At 41.5% G+C, this 15642-nt stretch overlaps 1 protein-coding gene and 1 long non-coding RNA gene across 5 annotated transcripts in view; one reads left to right on the plus strand and one right to left on the minus strand.

The window, feature by feature from the left end:
* GRM3 (glutamate metabotropic receptor 3) overlaps positions 1-15642 on the plus strand; it is a 102386-nt gene that overhangs the window by 25583 nt on the left and 61161 nt on the right. The window contains exon 2 of one of the 4 annotated variants that reach the window (XM_088055010.1): positions 11646-11754. The exons of 1 other annotated variant lie outside the window; for it this stretch is intronic. The gene's annotated coding sequence lies outside the window, so the exon portion shown is untranslated. The remainder of the gene's footprint in view (positions 1-11645; positions 11755-15642) is intronic. 2 more of the 4 variants (XM_088055012.1, XM_088055011.1) reach the window with 2 other exon arrangements.
* Positions 2749-7646, minus strand: LOC148184368 (uncharacterized). The gene is made up of 3 exons (XR_015772600.1): positions 7415-7646; positions 6615-6804; positions 2749-3207 (listed from the first exon to the last, which is right to left on the minus strand). It is a non-coding gene; the product is annotated as an uncharacterized LOC148184368 (long non-coding RNA).

Below are 15642 nucleotides of genomic sequence, written 5' to 3' on the forward strand. Positions count from 1 at the left end.
TCTGACACAAGATGCTGGGCTAGATTGGACTTGGGTGCAGTCCAGCCTGCAAATATCTGTGTTCCTAAATAAGTTGTGAAGTTTTCTCACATTCTGTTCCTCAATCTGTATAGAAAAGCCCAAATAAAGCATAATCCTCTCCTTTGAGAAATCTCACATTACATACTTTCTAATATTCTGAAGCAAAATTCCTTTCAATGCTCTCTTCAAAGCACTTGTACTCCTGACAGGGGTTTTGTAGTGTGTTTATCAAGGCTCTATTTTCCCAGTGGAGGGCCACAGCTAATTACTACAGTCACAGAGTCTCTGCATAATGGGTCTTAAACACCTTGCCATCAAAACTGTCTGGTCGGTTCATTTCTCAAATGCCCACCTAAAATAACAGTGTGGGTAGAGATGCTCTATTTGCTTTGCAGTTTTTAGTATGAGATCATTTAGCACCTTTCATACTTCAAATTTGCAGTTTGTTAAACCAGAAAAAAAAAGAATTAGGAGATGAAAACACAGCTTTTAAATCTGAATTCCATCATGTCATGGAAAAATATTTCTTTTTGTGCTACAAGTGGAGGATAGATGAAGAACGGGTATTTGTTTAAAAACAAGAGAGGCCAAACTGGTGCATGGATGAAAGTGCTAATTTTCATTATCCCTTTAAATTCAGATCAGTGCTCTTTTAATATAGTTTTTACAAAAGGGATTGTGACTTCTATTAAATGCACCTTGCCTCACAGAAGAAAATTGTCTATGTTCCTTGACTGGCACCATTTCAAAAAAGCTGTGTGGTGAATGTGGAAAAATGCACAAATGTCTCAGAAGAGTGGCAGACAGAGTTCAGTATCTGAAACACAACATCTGCAGAGGTAATAGTAAGAGATGTGGCTGGCTTTCTTTGAGGGCCAGACACAGAAGTGATGCTCAGTATAAGAACTTGGTAGATAATGGATCCAACCTTGAAGACAGTGGTGAGCAGCCTGAGACATCAGACAATTCTGTGAGAGTGATGAGGGAAAATTCAAATCCACATAACATTAGTTTTAGGCAGAAAAAAAACCCCCAAACCTTAAAAAGTACCCCCTTAAGTTGTGAATTTCCAGAAGTTGGGAAGTTCATTAGGAAAAAAAATTGCTAAAAGGTTTGTATTTTGTGTCATTCCATGCCATTTAAGGAATTATGAAACATACAAAGGAAGATGACAAAGAAAAACAACCAAACCTCTAAATCCAGGTAATGAGACAAAACAGAGAAAGCAATCAGCCAGATTCATCATCTTCATTTCATCCAATTTACACCCGCTGTAGAGTTGACCCCTGTAGGAAAAGAAAGACCAGCCAGTTATTGCCCAGCCATGTTGGGTATTACAGTTCATCCCCACAGACCACTTGGGGCCCATACATTGATTTTGCAATCAGACCAAAAGCAACATCCTTAACACCACACTGGGTTATTGCCTTGACTGACTCAGGGAACATTTTCTCTAGCTCTTGTGTTTTCCTTGGAGACCTTTCCATCTAAACATTGACCAGGTTCAACCTGCTTTAGCTTTTGAAATATGACAAGGTAATAAATCAGAGCCACAGGCAAGCAGGGCAGCTGTGCTATTGCATTTTAGAGAGAAGGCTGCCATACAGTGCCAGGACAGCTTCCCACATTACACTGCCAGCAGCACTCTGTGTGTCCAAGCCATACTCCAAGGCCAACAGGATCCCTCCTGTGATCCCACACTCCAGGGGGTGGTGGGGAAGGGATCCAGGTAGCCAGGATATGGTTTCAGTGATTTTCAAAATTAACTTTGACCAGACTTCTCAAACATGCCATAGGACTCTGTAGATACCACTCTTCACGGGTAAGCCCTTGTCTCAGGTGTTAGAAACCTCTCTCTGCCCTGGGATGCTCCTGCAGTAAATCCTAGTGTTCAACAGCACTGCACCCATGGCAAACCTCTGATCAGTGGAAAAGCCCCAAGATACAGATGTTAGATGCTAGGGAGGAATTCTTTACTTGAGGGTGGTGAGACCTGGCACAGGTTGCCCAGAGAATCTGTGGACACCCCATCCCTGGAAGTGTTCAAGGCAAAGTTGGATGGGGTTCTGAACCTGGCCCAGTGAAAGGTGTCCTTTTCCATGGCAGGACACTGGAACCAGATGAGCTTTAAAGTCAATTTCAACCAAAGTCTGTCTGTGATGCTATGAAATGTCCCCACGTTCAAAGATGCTGCAGCAGGTCCCTCTTCTGCCCACCACAGCAGCCTTTCCCACATAAACCCAGTACACACTGTGCTCCTTCCAACACCCCTCGTTCCATTACAATCTTTTTGAGGAAAAGGAAATTGGTGATTTGGTGCCCAGCACTGAAGGAGCCATTGGGAGACTTCCAGATGAGTTTAGGGAATTTTGATCCAGCACATAAGTATCAGACAGTGGAGCTCTGCCCCACAGCTGCTTCACTGCCAGACTCCTCACAGCAAGGCTGGCAGACCCCAGCATCCTGCTGGAAAGAGGAATCCTCTTCCAGGCACTTGCAGCCAGCTTACAGCTGTTGCAGCAGTTTTGGGGGGAAATTTGTCCCTCTACTGCCAGCACCAATTTGTGCACATTTGCAGGTGTGACAAAATTGCTTCAGATGACCTCTGGGAAGGCAAAAGCTTTGCCTTGAAAGTGTGTCAGTGATACCACTTAGCACTCACATTTTCTACTTCAAAGTGTTCTACCAACATTAATGAAGTGAGCTTAAAAATAAGAGCTGAAAACACCCTAATGACACAAAAATACTGCCCTGGAACAAGTATATAAGCAAGAAGGCAACAAAGCCATTATAAAATGAGGACATTATTTTTTTTTTTTATTTAATGAGTTTGCTTTACCCAATCTAATTTAAAAGTAGCTCATCTGTTTAGCTGAAACCCTCCAGTCATTTTTTGATAGCACTGTGAGGTGGAATATAACAACTAAGGATGTAAAATTTCAGTTCTGTGACCCTGGTGGCCTGAGAGAAAATAGTATTCTATTTAGAAAGATCTTAAATTACTTCACTTATCACTCCAGACTCCTTTTAAGATATATGTAAATGTATGGTACAGAGTCTCTCAAAGAAACAGTCAGCCCCCATTTTGAAGCTCTGAGACTGAGGGACTCAGCTGAGATTTGACCAGGAGCTGTACACATCCACAGGTGTAGTTTTCTTCTGAATGCATCATCAGGACACACGTAGCTGTGAATAGATCAGAGAGGTTTGAACAAAGCAAGCAAAAATTGCCAAATACAGGCTTTTCATAAGTTAGTCTCCCATTGCTTTTAATAGGGTTAGGATTTTGCCTGCTGGACTGAATTCACAACTCTACACTGAATTCACTGTAGCAGAAATCCTTCAATCTCTCTGTGCATCCTTCTCTCTGTGCTTTTTCCTATCTCCTCATCTGTGGATAAGGATGATACTAACGTCTGCCTCCATGGGTATTATGAGAACTAATTAACTGAGCTTTCAGGAAAATTTGAGCAGCAAAGGCAAATTTCTCCTCTGGAGATAAAACACACACACCTATAGATACAGATATTTGTATGTATTGATGGATATACGTATATAATCTGGTATATATAATGTATGCATCACCTGCCAGACCTTTCTTAATGTCAAGGCTCTTCTTTTCTTTGCCTTGTCTTCTATAATCCCACTATTTTTAAATGCTACACTTTATTCAAAGTCAGTGTGGAGATGTCAGGCAGGTAGTTATTAAAAAAAGAAGAAAAAAAAAAAAGCAAGAAAACAGAAAAGCCTTTGCCTTCTCCTCATTTAATAGCAATTTTGCTCTGCAACCATTGTGCCTGCCAGTCAGAAAAACTGCTTGGTTTTTAATGAAAAATCCTAACAGCAACAAATTGCAACCCTCCCTTTCAACACAGACATGCCCTTTGAATTTAATTATGCCTCAGGCAATGCATTATAACGAGCATGTGATAAGTGACACCAAAACTCTTCCCACAAACACAGCAGACATCCCCCAGTGGGCAAAACTAGCTCGGTACCAGATTGTTTTGGATGGAACTCGCTCAGGGCCGGAGTTCTCCTGGTTTACCCCACCTGAGGTGCCTGGAGCATGGATCCCGGCTCCGGCAGGACAGCGCCAGCCCCGGGAAGGGCTGGGGACCCTGCAGGGACATTCCTGGGGGTTGGTTCAGAGCACCCAGCAGGAGCCCAGAGGAGCCGGGGTCAGAGGAAGTGGAGCAGTTTGGGAGGTTTCCTTTCCTCCCAGAATAATTTCTCACAAGCTGTGTCAACTATCCACAGTTAAACAAATACTTGAAGTATCTATCAACATTTCCCATTTAGAGGGAGAGGCAGCACCAATTACCCTTGGTTTTGTTGTCTTGGGAGCTGCCACAGTCAGAGGAGACTGCCTGGGATTTTTCTGATTGTTGGCAGAAGTAAATTTCCTTTGAAAACAAACACCCACAGCCCAGCCTGTAATGCAACACCAAACTCTGTCCTTTGCATCCTTTTGGATGTTAACTTGGGATAATGCAGTGCCCCTGTGTTATTTAGATCTTCTGGGATGGCCAGTGACTCCCAAGCAGCAGCAGATCACAGAATCATAGGCTCATTAAGGCTGGAAAAGGTCTCCAAGACCATCAAGTCCAACCTTTGACCCAAGGCCACCACGCCCACTAAACCATATCACAAACTGCATTGTCTACTCAGATTTTGGCCACCTCTGGCAATGCTGGTGGTGCATAATGGTTGGGTCTACCTATTATTGGGATGCAAAATATTCATATGCACAGGGAGACAACAGTCACAGATGCCTCCTGACTGCTGGTGGGCAAATATCAAGACAAGTTCTATTTAACCTCAAATGCCATATGGATGTAAGCATAAAATGAAGCAATTCCAATCCTGCCAGAGGGTTTTGTTATTTCAAAGTAGCTGCATTGGACATGGTCTCAGTCTTCCATTTCCTGTCAGTACAGGTGCCTTGGCTTACTGACATTTTACGAGAGGCGAGTTTTTAGTTGTTTACCAAAAATAGCTGCTCTGGGCCTGAAGACCCTCTTGCTCATGTCAAGGAGCTGTTTCCCTGCTGTGGTACAGCTCTCTTGTGAGCTTCTGCAACAGCTGTTTTCATTGAGGTCTTAAAGATGAAAGACAGAGCTTTTAAAAAGAGAGGGCTGGGATGCACAATCAAGTTATTGCAGTTTAATGTGTTTCTGTGCAGCAGCTGAGCCACACCAGCCAGCTGGGTTCACACCCTCAGCTTCAGTAAATGCAGGATTTAAACTACACATTACCATGGTACGCGTATGACTGAGTATAATTCTCGTCAGACATCCACCATAAATCATTCACTTTCTTGAGCACAATAACACCATCATGCAACTGAGTTCTCCAGATATTTAAATGCTTCCTTTCGCCACTAATTTCCCCTGCAACCATGTGCCTTACCACCTCCTTAGCTTTCAGGCTTCAAGTGTAAAATGAATATGGGGAGTGCTTACACAAAATGGTTTTATAAGAACTAATATGAGGTGTTGAGATATTCTGGATACCTGGCCTGAGGGTCACTTTAAACACCCCATTCTGCTAAGAGGAATTGTAACAGTAGTGCTTTGCTCTTAGTCACCCCCAGTGCTTCTTGTTATTTATGCAGCTGTGGAGCTGAAAAATGACTTAGAGTCTTGTCTTTTGCTGCAGTAACCAGAAGCCAACAGGGCTGCTGCATTGCTCTACAGGAGCTGAGGAGCTGCATCACTTTGTTGCATGTTTTAATGTAAACCTGTGAGTCACAGTTCTTATACCAAAAGTACAACTCCTTTCAAAGACAAAATTTTAGGAGCTGCGGTCACGTGCCACACAAACAATGTGAAGGAGAACATCAAACACTTGGAAAGTGTGCAAGTACACCGACAGGAAGGAGGGTGATTTACTGAGCTTTAGTCAGTTCAATATAACTCCATGAGTTTTACACCTAGAGGACTCAGATTGCTATAACTGTTACCTGTGAATAAAGCTTCCCTCTGGCAAGTGATAATTAATTCTTAGATTTTAGAAGTTTCTGAATTTCAGAGACCCCTGAGCACATTTGTATGAAGATTAGACATTGTTTCTTTTCTCCTTTCCTCTTTGAAGTCTTTTCTTCAAAGATTGCAGCTCACTGTTCAGACTGCATAAATCCTCTCTTGACAGAGCCTGCTTTTCTCTGTGCTCACAGAGCTTTGAGTCTGACTCTGCTCTCCCTTACTCTGCTCCCCATCAAAGAACAGAGAGATTGTCAGCACCACATCGCTGCCAGTGGGGAGGAGAATCAAACCCTTTGCCAAATACATCAAGTGAATTGCTCACCCCCTGTGGGGAAAATTTACCACCTAACAATGTAGTAATTGATATTGATGGTGTGTGTTGTTCACATTTCAATTTTTTAGAAACTTGTTTTCAGGATTGTGAGAAGCCAGGTTACAGTGATCAAAGGTCGAAGTCTTTATTTCCCTGTAAAACAACTTCCCTGGGGCTATGCCTGATGTGGGAAGAAATTTGTGGTTGTGGAAAGATTTATACAAGGCACGTACCTAAACTAAAAAAGACCAAAGATGCTAAATTATAAGAGATTTTTCTTCTTATTTACATACCTATGAACTGTAAGCAACTGCTCAGATGATGAAGAAATTAGCTCATCCACATTTTTAGTTGGAGTAGTAAGTGCTGGGTCCATAGAAACAGCAGAATTCTTAATGTTCACATCTTAGACAAACTTCGTACTTCTCTCTTCTCAAGCTGTGCTCCTGTGACCTTGTCATGAAACAATATTTTGCAACTTTTCTAATGGAAAAAAAAGAAAAAAAAGAAGTGTTTGCTTTTCTTTTCTATCCTGGTGAACTACTTTTGGGAAGGATCAATGTGATCACAGTCATGACCCAAGAAAAACAATGGGACAAGAGGAAACAATGTTCTACAGTCTGGCCAAAATTGACGCCTTTCCAAGTGACCGCATCACGGTTTTAGCCAAATCACTGCAAGTCATGGCAGAAGCCTTCACGCTGAAAATACATGGCTGTATATTCAGTGATCCAAATTATATTTAATTCTCACACTGCCTTGCAAGTACCTAAAAAATACCCCAAACTCTCCCAGGCATTATAAAATACCAGAGTAGTGAAGTGTCCTTCCCAAGACATCAGGGCAATGACAGAACAAGAATAAGGAGTAGATCCTGGAGTACACATACATCCCATCTTCAAACCACTCTTTATGTTACATTGCTTCCAAATTTAGTGTCCAAACTGGTCTAGTCATGCACAGTCCTCTCAAGCATTCTTGACTTTTCTCTCATCATTTCATAGAAATTTCATTTAGTAGCCTGATGAAGGAAACATTTCTAACTCCTATTATTAGTCTTTTTATTTCCCCCCAAAAAATTCAGTGCACAGACCTGAAATTTTGGGTCATTTGGAATTAGCCCTCTGGGCCTCCTTCATCCACCTTGAATATTCCCAGCACAGCCCTGTGGTGGCCCAAAGTGCCGGATACACAAGTGCAACTGCACCAGGAGAGCTCTCTCCAGGGGCCACAGGCCAGATGACAAAGAGCCAGGGAAGGAGGTTCACAGCTGAATGTCTTTGCCCAAGGGAAAGCTGACCAAAGAATACAAAATGTCTGCAGAGGGCATGTTGCCCTTGATTGAGCCCCCGCTGGCTGGAAACCCAGAATTAACAACGACATCAACAACAAGAAAATTAGTAAGGCTTGCCAGCTGGGGAGAGACATCTGGCTAGTGATCAGAGGGGCATGTGAGTCAATTAATCCATCTCTGAGCTGGATTAGCATATTGAAACATGCTTCCCTTCACTGCTGCAGAGGGACCTGTTGAATGAGCTGTAAAGATGAATGGAACTAAAGAAATTTCATTTAGATGAAGAAAAATGGCTCTGAAGTAGTGAGTGGGTGGTTTTTACATGCCTTATGTGCTGCAAGAATTAAGCACAACTCAGAGAATTTAGGGCATGAAACAGCCATTTGGATACAAAAGCTCTTACATTTCAGTATCTCATTGATTTAAAATTTGTATCTAGATATCTGCCAATTTATTTCTCAAGTTTATGGCATATCCAGGAAAAAAAAAGATACTACCATTTAGGAAAAATAACTCTTTGAGTCCATTCCTTCACAACTGTAGTAAATCAACTTGCTGTCCTCACAGAAGCCATTCCTGGGCTCTTTTGCTGTTATGTGGAATGGTGGGACTGTTTCTCGAGGGTATCATGTTGCATTTAGATCTGCAGAGATTGAGACTCAGTCTTCACCTTCTCTGTCATTGCAGATCAATGGGACATGGTCTTCTTAAATACTTTTCAGATCATCAGAGACAGGACTTGAAGGGATGACTTTGGTCACTGAGTTCCGTTCTTGCTGTCATGAACCATCAGGTCACATAACCCCTTCTTTGGAAATTTTCAGCTCCCTCTTAAATTTTGCTTTTTTGACTCTTGCTCCTTCAGTCAGAAAGCTTTTCCAAAACTTCATTCCTCTGCTGTTTAGAAACTTCTATATCATTTCCATTGTCTGTTTATTCAGGACTAGGTTACAGTCATTTGTTCTAATTCCAGAAATGTCTTTTACTCTCCTCCCTTTTGAGTACTCAGACACCCTGAGGTGTCTATGGATAGCTGTCAAAAACTTCAGCTTTCCTTTCACTAAGCTAAACATGTGAAGCCACACTGTTCTCCCCTAAAACAGGCTCATCAGTCTCCTGTGTTTTGTAGTAGTTCTTCTCTATACCTATATCTACTTCAATTATTATTTTCACAATAATACACAAGTTTCAAATTACATCCTGTGCAATGGCAGCAACACTACCGTCCACCTGCAGAAAATACCTTTTCTGTCTGTACTCTGGAAGCTGTATTCACTAAATAGGGAGCTTTCAACTTGAGGAAAGTATGAGGAATTCAGTTAGCACTTGGAAGAGGCACATGAGTTTTCTCAGCCTGGGGATGGTGCCCAGGGACAATCTTGATGCAGCTATTAGAAAAGCAAATTGAGTGCTAGGATGCATCAGGGAAGATTTCTCTAGCAGAAGTGGTGAGGACTGTCTTTTTGTATTACTAATGAGCTAAACAGTGCCAGTAAGAAGACATTGACAATATAATCCTGATTGCCCATACTGAGAAATTGCTTGAATGGTCCCTGGAGTTCTTTTGGGATGTGACATTGTTCTGAATAATTCATTGATGTGTGTGTGGGGACTTAGCACATAGTGGAAACTGTTCACCAGATACATTTACAAGGTGGGCCCCTTTATCAGAGGCTGGCAGAGGCCAGCTGGATGAGTGCCCACCACCGGAGCCTGCTGGTCTCATTTCCTCAGAATGGTCCCACAGAGGTTTCACTTACGAGACCAGACATACTCACGAGGGTGCAGCTCCTCATGTCAAGGACTGTGCACAGTTCTGATCATCTGTACAGATGGCAGAGAAGCTCAAAGATTGCAGCTACAGCTCTTGAACTATGACAGACACCAGAAAATGATTGTATCATGTAATGTCTGAAACAGTCTCCAGCCACAGAGTTTTAACCAATATAACTCTCCCAAGACAGCTCCTGGGCAGAGGCTGGAGACCATCTTAGCCCCAGCAGTATTCACATCAGATCTGTGGGATGGAACCTCCCAGTTCTGGAGATTTTTGCTGTAACAGCACAGTACAGCTGTGTCAGATGGTATCCAGATCAGAGTGGTCCATGACCCATCCTATTTGCTAGGATTATTTCAGCCAAACTGGCTCAGATATATGAAGAACTACCTTGGTGATCAAAAGAATCCAGAATTAACTCTATGAGAGCAGGAAAAACTGATTTTGAATGCTTTTGAAAAATCTTCTTTATACTCAAAGAGAGCTTTATGTACAAAAACTGTCCACAGCCCCTGGGAATTTGGTTCTCAATTCCTTTAACTGGAGCATGTCAAATAATTTCAGCTGTCACATGTCATGTCTGAGAGACCGTGAGCTTTGGCACAATATGTGTCAAATATACCTTCAAACGAATGCAGCACTTCTCTGGGAGGTAATGACAATTGCTGAGCATGATTTCCTTCCAAATAAATATGGAAACTCCACAGACATCAGTCAAAAGAAATTAACTCTCCTTGAAGATATTTCATAAGAATTGCCTTCTTTCCTCTGTCTCTGCTACCTCTCTCCTCTCTCATGGAAAACGCTAAAGTAGATAAGTTCAGGACTTACCTCTCTGAAAAAAAAAGAGGGCCTAGAGTAATGAAAGCCCAGACCCACAAACATCTGTCCATAACTAGGGTTGTACCAAGCTGACAGAAGTCCTGTCCCTATTGCTGCTGTGTCACTCAGTGTCCATTACCAGCTATTGACTGTTGTCCAGCAGACAGTCCCAGAGATAAAGAGGGAAGGACTCCCTCTTGGCATGTGTAGGAAGCCTATTGCAGTGAGCATGGCACCTCTTTAGGATCCCTATTTAAACTTACACATGGCTTAAAATACAGAATTTGTCAGGAATTCAGTTGTCTCCTCAGAGGAACCAGGAAGGAAACACTTCTTCCCTTTTCTCTTTAAGTACAATGAAAAGATTCTGAACTGGTCCCCTGTTCAGATCAGAGATCCAACAAAGCAAACCCCTCTTTTTTAGGGGACCACAAACAGTTCATTCAAATGGAAACTTAATTTAAAAAGTGATCATAAATAGACATGTGTACTTGAAAATATGAATTTTAACATGAAATGCAGTTAGGTATAAATAGAAGACAATTGAATTTATGGACTTTATAAATATATCCAAACTTACTCTCAAAGCCCATGAACGTGGTGAAAGGACCCCAACATGTTTCATATCTCCAGCGGGGAGTATGAGACTTACAGGGATGGAGAAATGTCCCTACCATCACACTTGATAGAGAACTATGAATTGTATTGAGATTTCATGATCAGCAGACAATAAGTTAATCATGATGAGAGAAAAGAGTCAATTAGGACAGCTCTAGGAGAATGAAATAGATGTAAATATCCCATTATAGCCATTAAGCAATATTCCTTCAATATGGCACAGTAAGAGACACAGGGAAAAGACCAAGGAAAGACAAGCCTGGCCAAGCTGGTTGTCACCAATGCCAAGTGCAATTGTATAAGTGTTTGCTGCCAGCAAATACAAACCACCAGCAGTGCTCATCTCAGAAGTGAGAAGTCCCTGATGCAAGAAGGAAAAACAAATGGGTGTTTTAAGTTTACTTGCACACTGCCCTGATTTTACTCATCTCTAAAAGAACCTGAATATTCTAGAAAGAAAGTGCTCTTTAAGAGAGATTTTTAGCCTGATAGGATATTCAGCAGAAACTCTGGGAATAATAAATGAGTTTAAAGCAGATTGCCTGCCTCATTCAGCTGTGTCATGGAGCTGATCCAAAGACACCCAGGAACTTTAAAAGGTGCTGAAGCTGGCCCATTGGTTTCTAGTGCTAATAGGAACCGAGCTTTTAGTGTTTGTGCATGACATCCTGTAAGGAAAATCACTGGCATTTGGCTTACTCAGGAGATTTCACCATCTGTTATTGTAGAGACCCAATAATGATACAAAACACAAATAAGCAAAAAACCTTAACACTGTCAAATTTAGTGAGGTCTTAAAATATTCCTGCACAGGTAGAGAATTTTGCTGGAGGAGAATCAACAGAGCAACGGGCTCAATTACATCCGAGTTTCCCGTGTAAGACCTGTCAAGCAACTCCTATCATCACGTCTGTAAGTGAGTGTGAGTAATGGGTTTTATTTAAATTCATGTGGTGTTTGCTACCTACACTCAGACAGATAATGGACAGATAGCAGAACAATAATCATCAAGAGGCTATCACTTAATTCTTGTTTTATTCTGCAGCTTGCCTGCCTTCATCTGTCTTCCCTTCTGAAGAAGTGAGCATGTTGCTTCTGTCTCAGATGAAAATCCAATGGCCTATTATACATTCATCACAAGTTTTCAATTTTCCATCCAAAATCATGACAGTGGTACAAATATGAAAGCCAACAGAATTTGTTTCCAAAAGCATTCAGCTCCACACATATAAGTTTAGCTTTCTGCAATTGAATTTCTTATCCCCCAAAATGCACAGTCAACTTCCTTCTAAGTAGCAAATATAACATTTAAGGAGTTTATTTGTCTTACCAGAAACAATAGGTATTAAATATGGTGGTAAGGGCAGAGTATCCTACAAAATATTGAAAAAATCTGTTGTCTCACTGCAGTTCTATTGATTTAAGAAACACAAAGGGAATATGCTGAACAAGATGAGATGGGAAATTAAGTAGCATCATGTGAATGCAGTAGTAAAGCATCCTGCATACTCCCATCACTGTCAGCTTCCTGCAGGACAAAAGTATGTGTTCAGCCCTGAAAACTGTCCTTCCAATACAAGTATTGGTACGCTTTCGTTGCCCTAGCTGTCCGAATTCCTTTGGGTTTAAGGAAGCTGTCAAAGCCTTACAAGTTATGAATGCTGTTGAACAAGTGAAATTAATGACTTCTTTTCTGCTTCCTATATTTTAAAGCTTTAAATGAGTCATTGCTAGGGAAAAGGTGAGGAGAAGCAGAGGGGCTGTTAGGATGGAATTGTAAATCTTGCAGCATTTAAAATCTTAGACCTGATTGACCTCATGACAGTGCTTCAGACCAGTATTTATCTTGGTGTAGTAAAGCAAGCAAATTACCTTTACCCAGGCATGAATCCCACTTTGCAGTCTGCTGTTACCAACTGGGGTGTGAGGCTCAAGTGAAATGCTCCAGTCAAGCAAGTAAACATTGAAAAACAAACAAAAACATTTACATTTGAGGAAATATTAAATGTATTTATCATCTGCCCTTTGAGTCTGTGTAAGTGCAGGAGTAAAGAGACAGTAATATGAATAGTTGTAGCTCAGTTATTAAATAAAATGGAAATACATGAATAATTAATACAAATAATTGGTGCTTGCCCGACTGGTGTATGCTGAGGTTTTAGCTGGTGCTTGTCAAGGCATGATACACTAAAGTTGCTTGGGGAGAGGGTTCCCTTGCTGCCCAGATCCCCCTGCACACTGTGGGCTGTGACACGAGCTCTGGGCTGGCTCTTTTCAGTGCAGTGAGGAGTTCCCAGCATCACCCTGCTCATGTCTGTAGGATGAAGCCTGGCTTCAGAAAGCAGAGTCAGCCTGCCAAGCACTCTGCCAAGCCTCCAGTGTCTGTCTAACCAGCAGCTCTGGCCCAGGGGAATTCAAACTCAGGTGTTATTGACACCCTCATATTTTAGCTGGCTTCCCTGCTCTTCCCCACAGCCATTAGAAAGGCTCTCCAGAAAGCACTTTGGAGCAGCAGCCAAGCCCAGATTCTCTGAAAATCCCATGGGATTTTCCTAAGTAACATTCATGTGCCCAGAAAGTAGAGGGAGCCCAGGAAAAATGCTAGTTTGAGATTTTTTTCTCTGTGTACTAGCAGCAGAGATGACCCCACACCACATGCCCTATTGAATTGTTCCTCTACCAGTGCTTTCAGAAGGGAGAAGGTGATAAAATTCTCCAGAGTATGTCCTGTTTTACCAGTGTGCCCCTGGTTCCTGCTTTACCTGCCAACATATTCGCTCACAAGGCAAAAGATGCCTTTCCTTGCAAGATATGTCACAACACTGGAGTTAGGTCTGAGGCATGGTGCCAGATGAATGAATCTGTCTAAAGCCCAGAGATCATGGGATTCATCCAATGGGGCCAAACTTCTGCTGCCACACCTAATTTACCTCCATGCAAAGAAGAACAGAGTGTACTCACTGACCTGACTGCCATTCACTGCGGGAGCGTGTAGCACATTCCAAGCATTAATCCTTAGGACACAACTGCAAGGTCACAAAGCAATATTGCCTTCTATTTTCTATAGGTACAAAGAGATGAGCCAAACAGAGATGAGATTGGAACCAGATTTCAGTGTGCTGGTTTACCTGCTAGACTGAAGCCTTTCCAACAGTTGGAAGGGGATTTTGTATATAATATTGAGAACCCAAAACCACCAGAATAAAAAATCTCATGTGTTTTAATATGTAAGAAATATATGATATACATGAATTTTTCTGAGATTTGGGAAGTCAGTATTTAAATTAGATGATTGTCATACAGTAGAAAAGTGCTGAAGGACGTCTTTGTAGAAAAGTCAGGGGTTTGCTCCTTTTCATCAACAACACAATGAGTATTCAGGGCATTTTAAGTATTTCTGACCTATTATAATAGAGCTCTTTTCTCTTGGTTCTGCTGCTGACTTTGCATTTCCCCATAGAAATTAATTATCTTTATGGACAAATAGCTTTGTTAAGGACTAGCACTGTGGCCATAGTTGTCTAGTTGAAGTGAGGCAGCACTTAAACTGGTAAAGAGAAAATGAGTATTCAATGAATGTTTTTGAGGGGAAGCAAATTAGCTTTGGATGATGAAGACCTGAAAGTGTTTTGGTAACCTGAATGGTGTTTGCTTTTTGCAACTAAATCAGTCTTTTAACAGGAACCATTTCTTCTTGTGTATGGACTGGGCTGTACTGAAGGTAATACCCCATTGCCTGCAGCTTCTTAATCTCTTCATTGTTCTTAGACATTCATGATCTCTGAGAGTTTTATGCTGACATTGGGAAATAAGTGATCTTTGCTTTTTCTTCCATTGATTCAGGCCATACTTTGTTTTCTCCACAGCTTCTCATTGTTGAAGTACAGGGGTGGCATTATTCCCTGTAATACAGGGAGTTGTAATTGTGGAGAAATAAAAAATCTGGTTTATCAGTTCAGCTGCTGAAAAGGAGGGAGCTGATCATAATTCCACAAAAAAAAATATTTCTGGGTGTAAGGGTTAGGTGCTCAGAACATAGAAGTAACCTAGAGAAAATTAGTTGTGTTGTAGGTTTACCTCCCTGTTGTCTTGCTGATCCTTCTGGGACACTCTTGGTCCCCCAGTGAAGATCATGCCATTACTTTAGATTCACAGTCTGCACTGAAGCACAGCTAATTCTCTCCTGTAATTGTTTCCTGACTGCTGAAAACAGCAACAAAGCCCACATGCATGCATGCACATGTATGCTCACTGCTATGCTTAGGCTGATGGAAATTTTGTAAATTGCTAACCCTGTCTGGAACCACAGTATCGCTTCCAGCCAAACATCAGCACAGTGCTTTGGGCAGCAGAGCTGGCAGCCAAAAATGAGTTTTTTGGAACAGCAGGCTTAACAGCTGAAACCATCAAAGCTCTGAGCCTCCATGCTGGCCAGATGATGAGTTTTTAATTTCTTCCCTGTGGGTCCTGAGATGCAATAGATAAAACAGGAAAAAAAACATAAGTCAGTTGTGTTGGCCTTTAAATGTAAATGGAGAAAATCCGCAACTTCTATCAGAAAAGAAACTAATCAATTGATGTATTTCTGTGGAACTAAAATACTTGTGTATCTCTCACATGCAGATATCTATCAGAACTCTCTGAATTTCTTAGTACACCTACTCAAATTCCATATACTTTGTACTAGATGCATCAAATCAGAGAGGAAAGGAGGGAGGAATTTAATTTTACACTTGAAAAATTATGGATCTTTCATTTCTATGCCTCCCCACATTACATTCATATTTAATTTAAGATCTTAAGTGGTTCT

Source organism: Pseudopodoces humilis, chromosome 5, assembly GCF_049639895.1.
Source record: "Pseudopodoces humilis isolate 2021_Gansu_Grassland_sample_001 chromosome 5, ASM4963989v1, whole genome shotgun sequence".
NCBI classification, from domain to species: Eukaryota; Metazoa; Chordata; class Aves; order Passeriformes; family Paridae; genus Pseudopodoces; species Pseudopodoces humilis.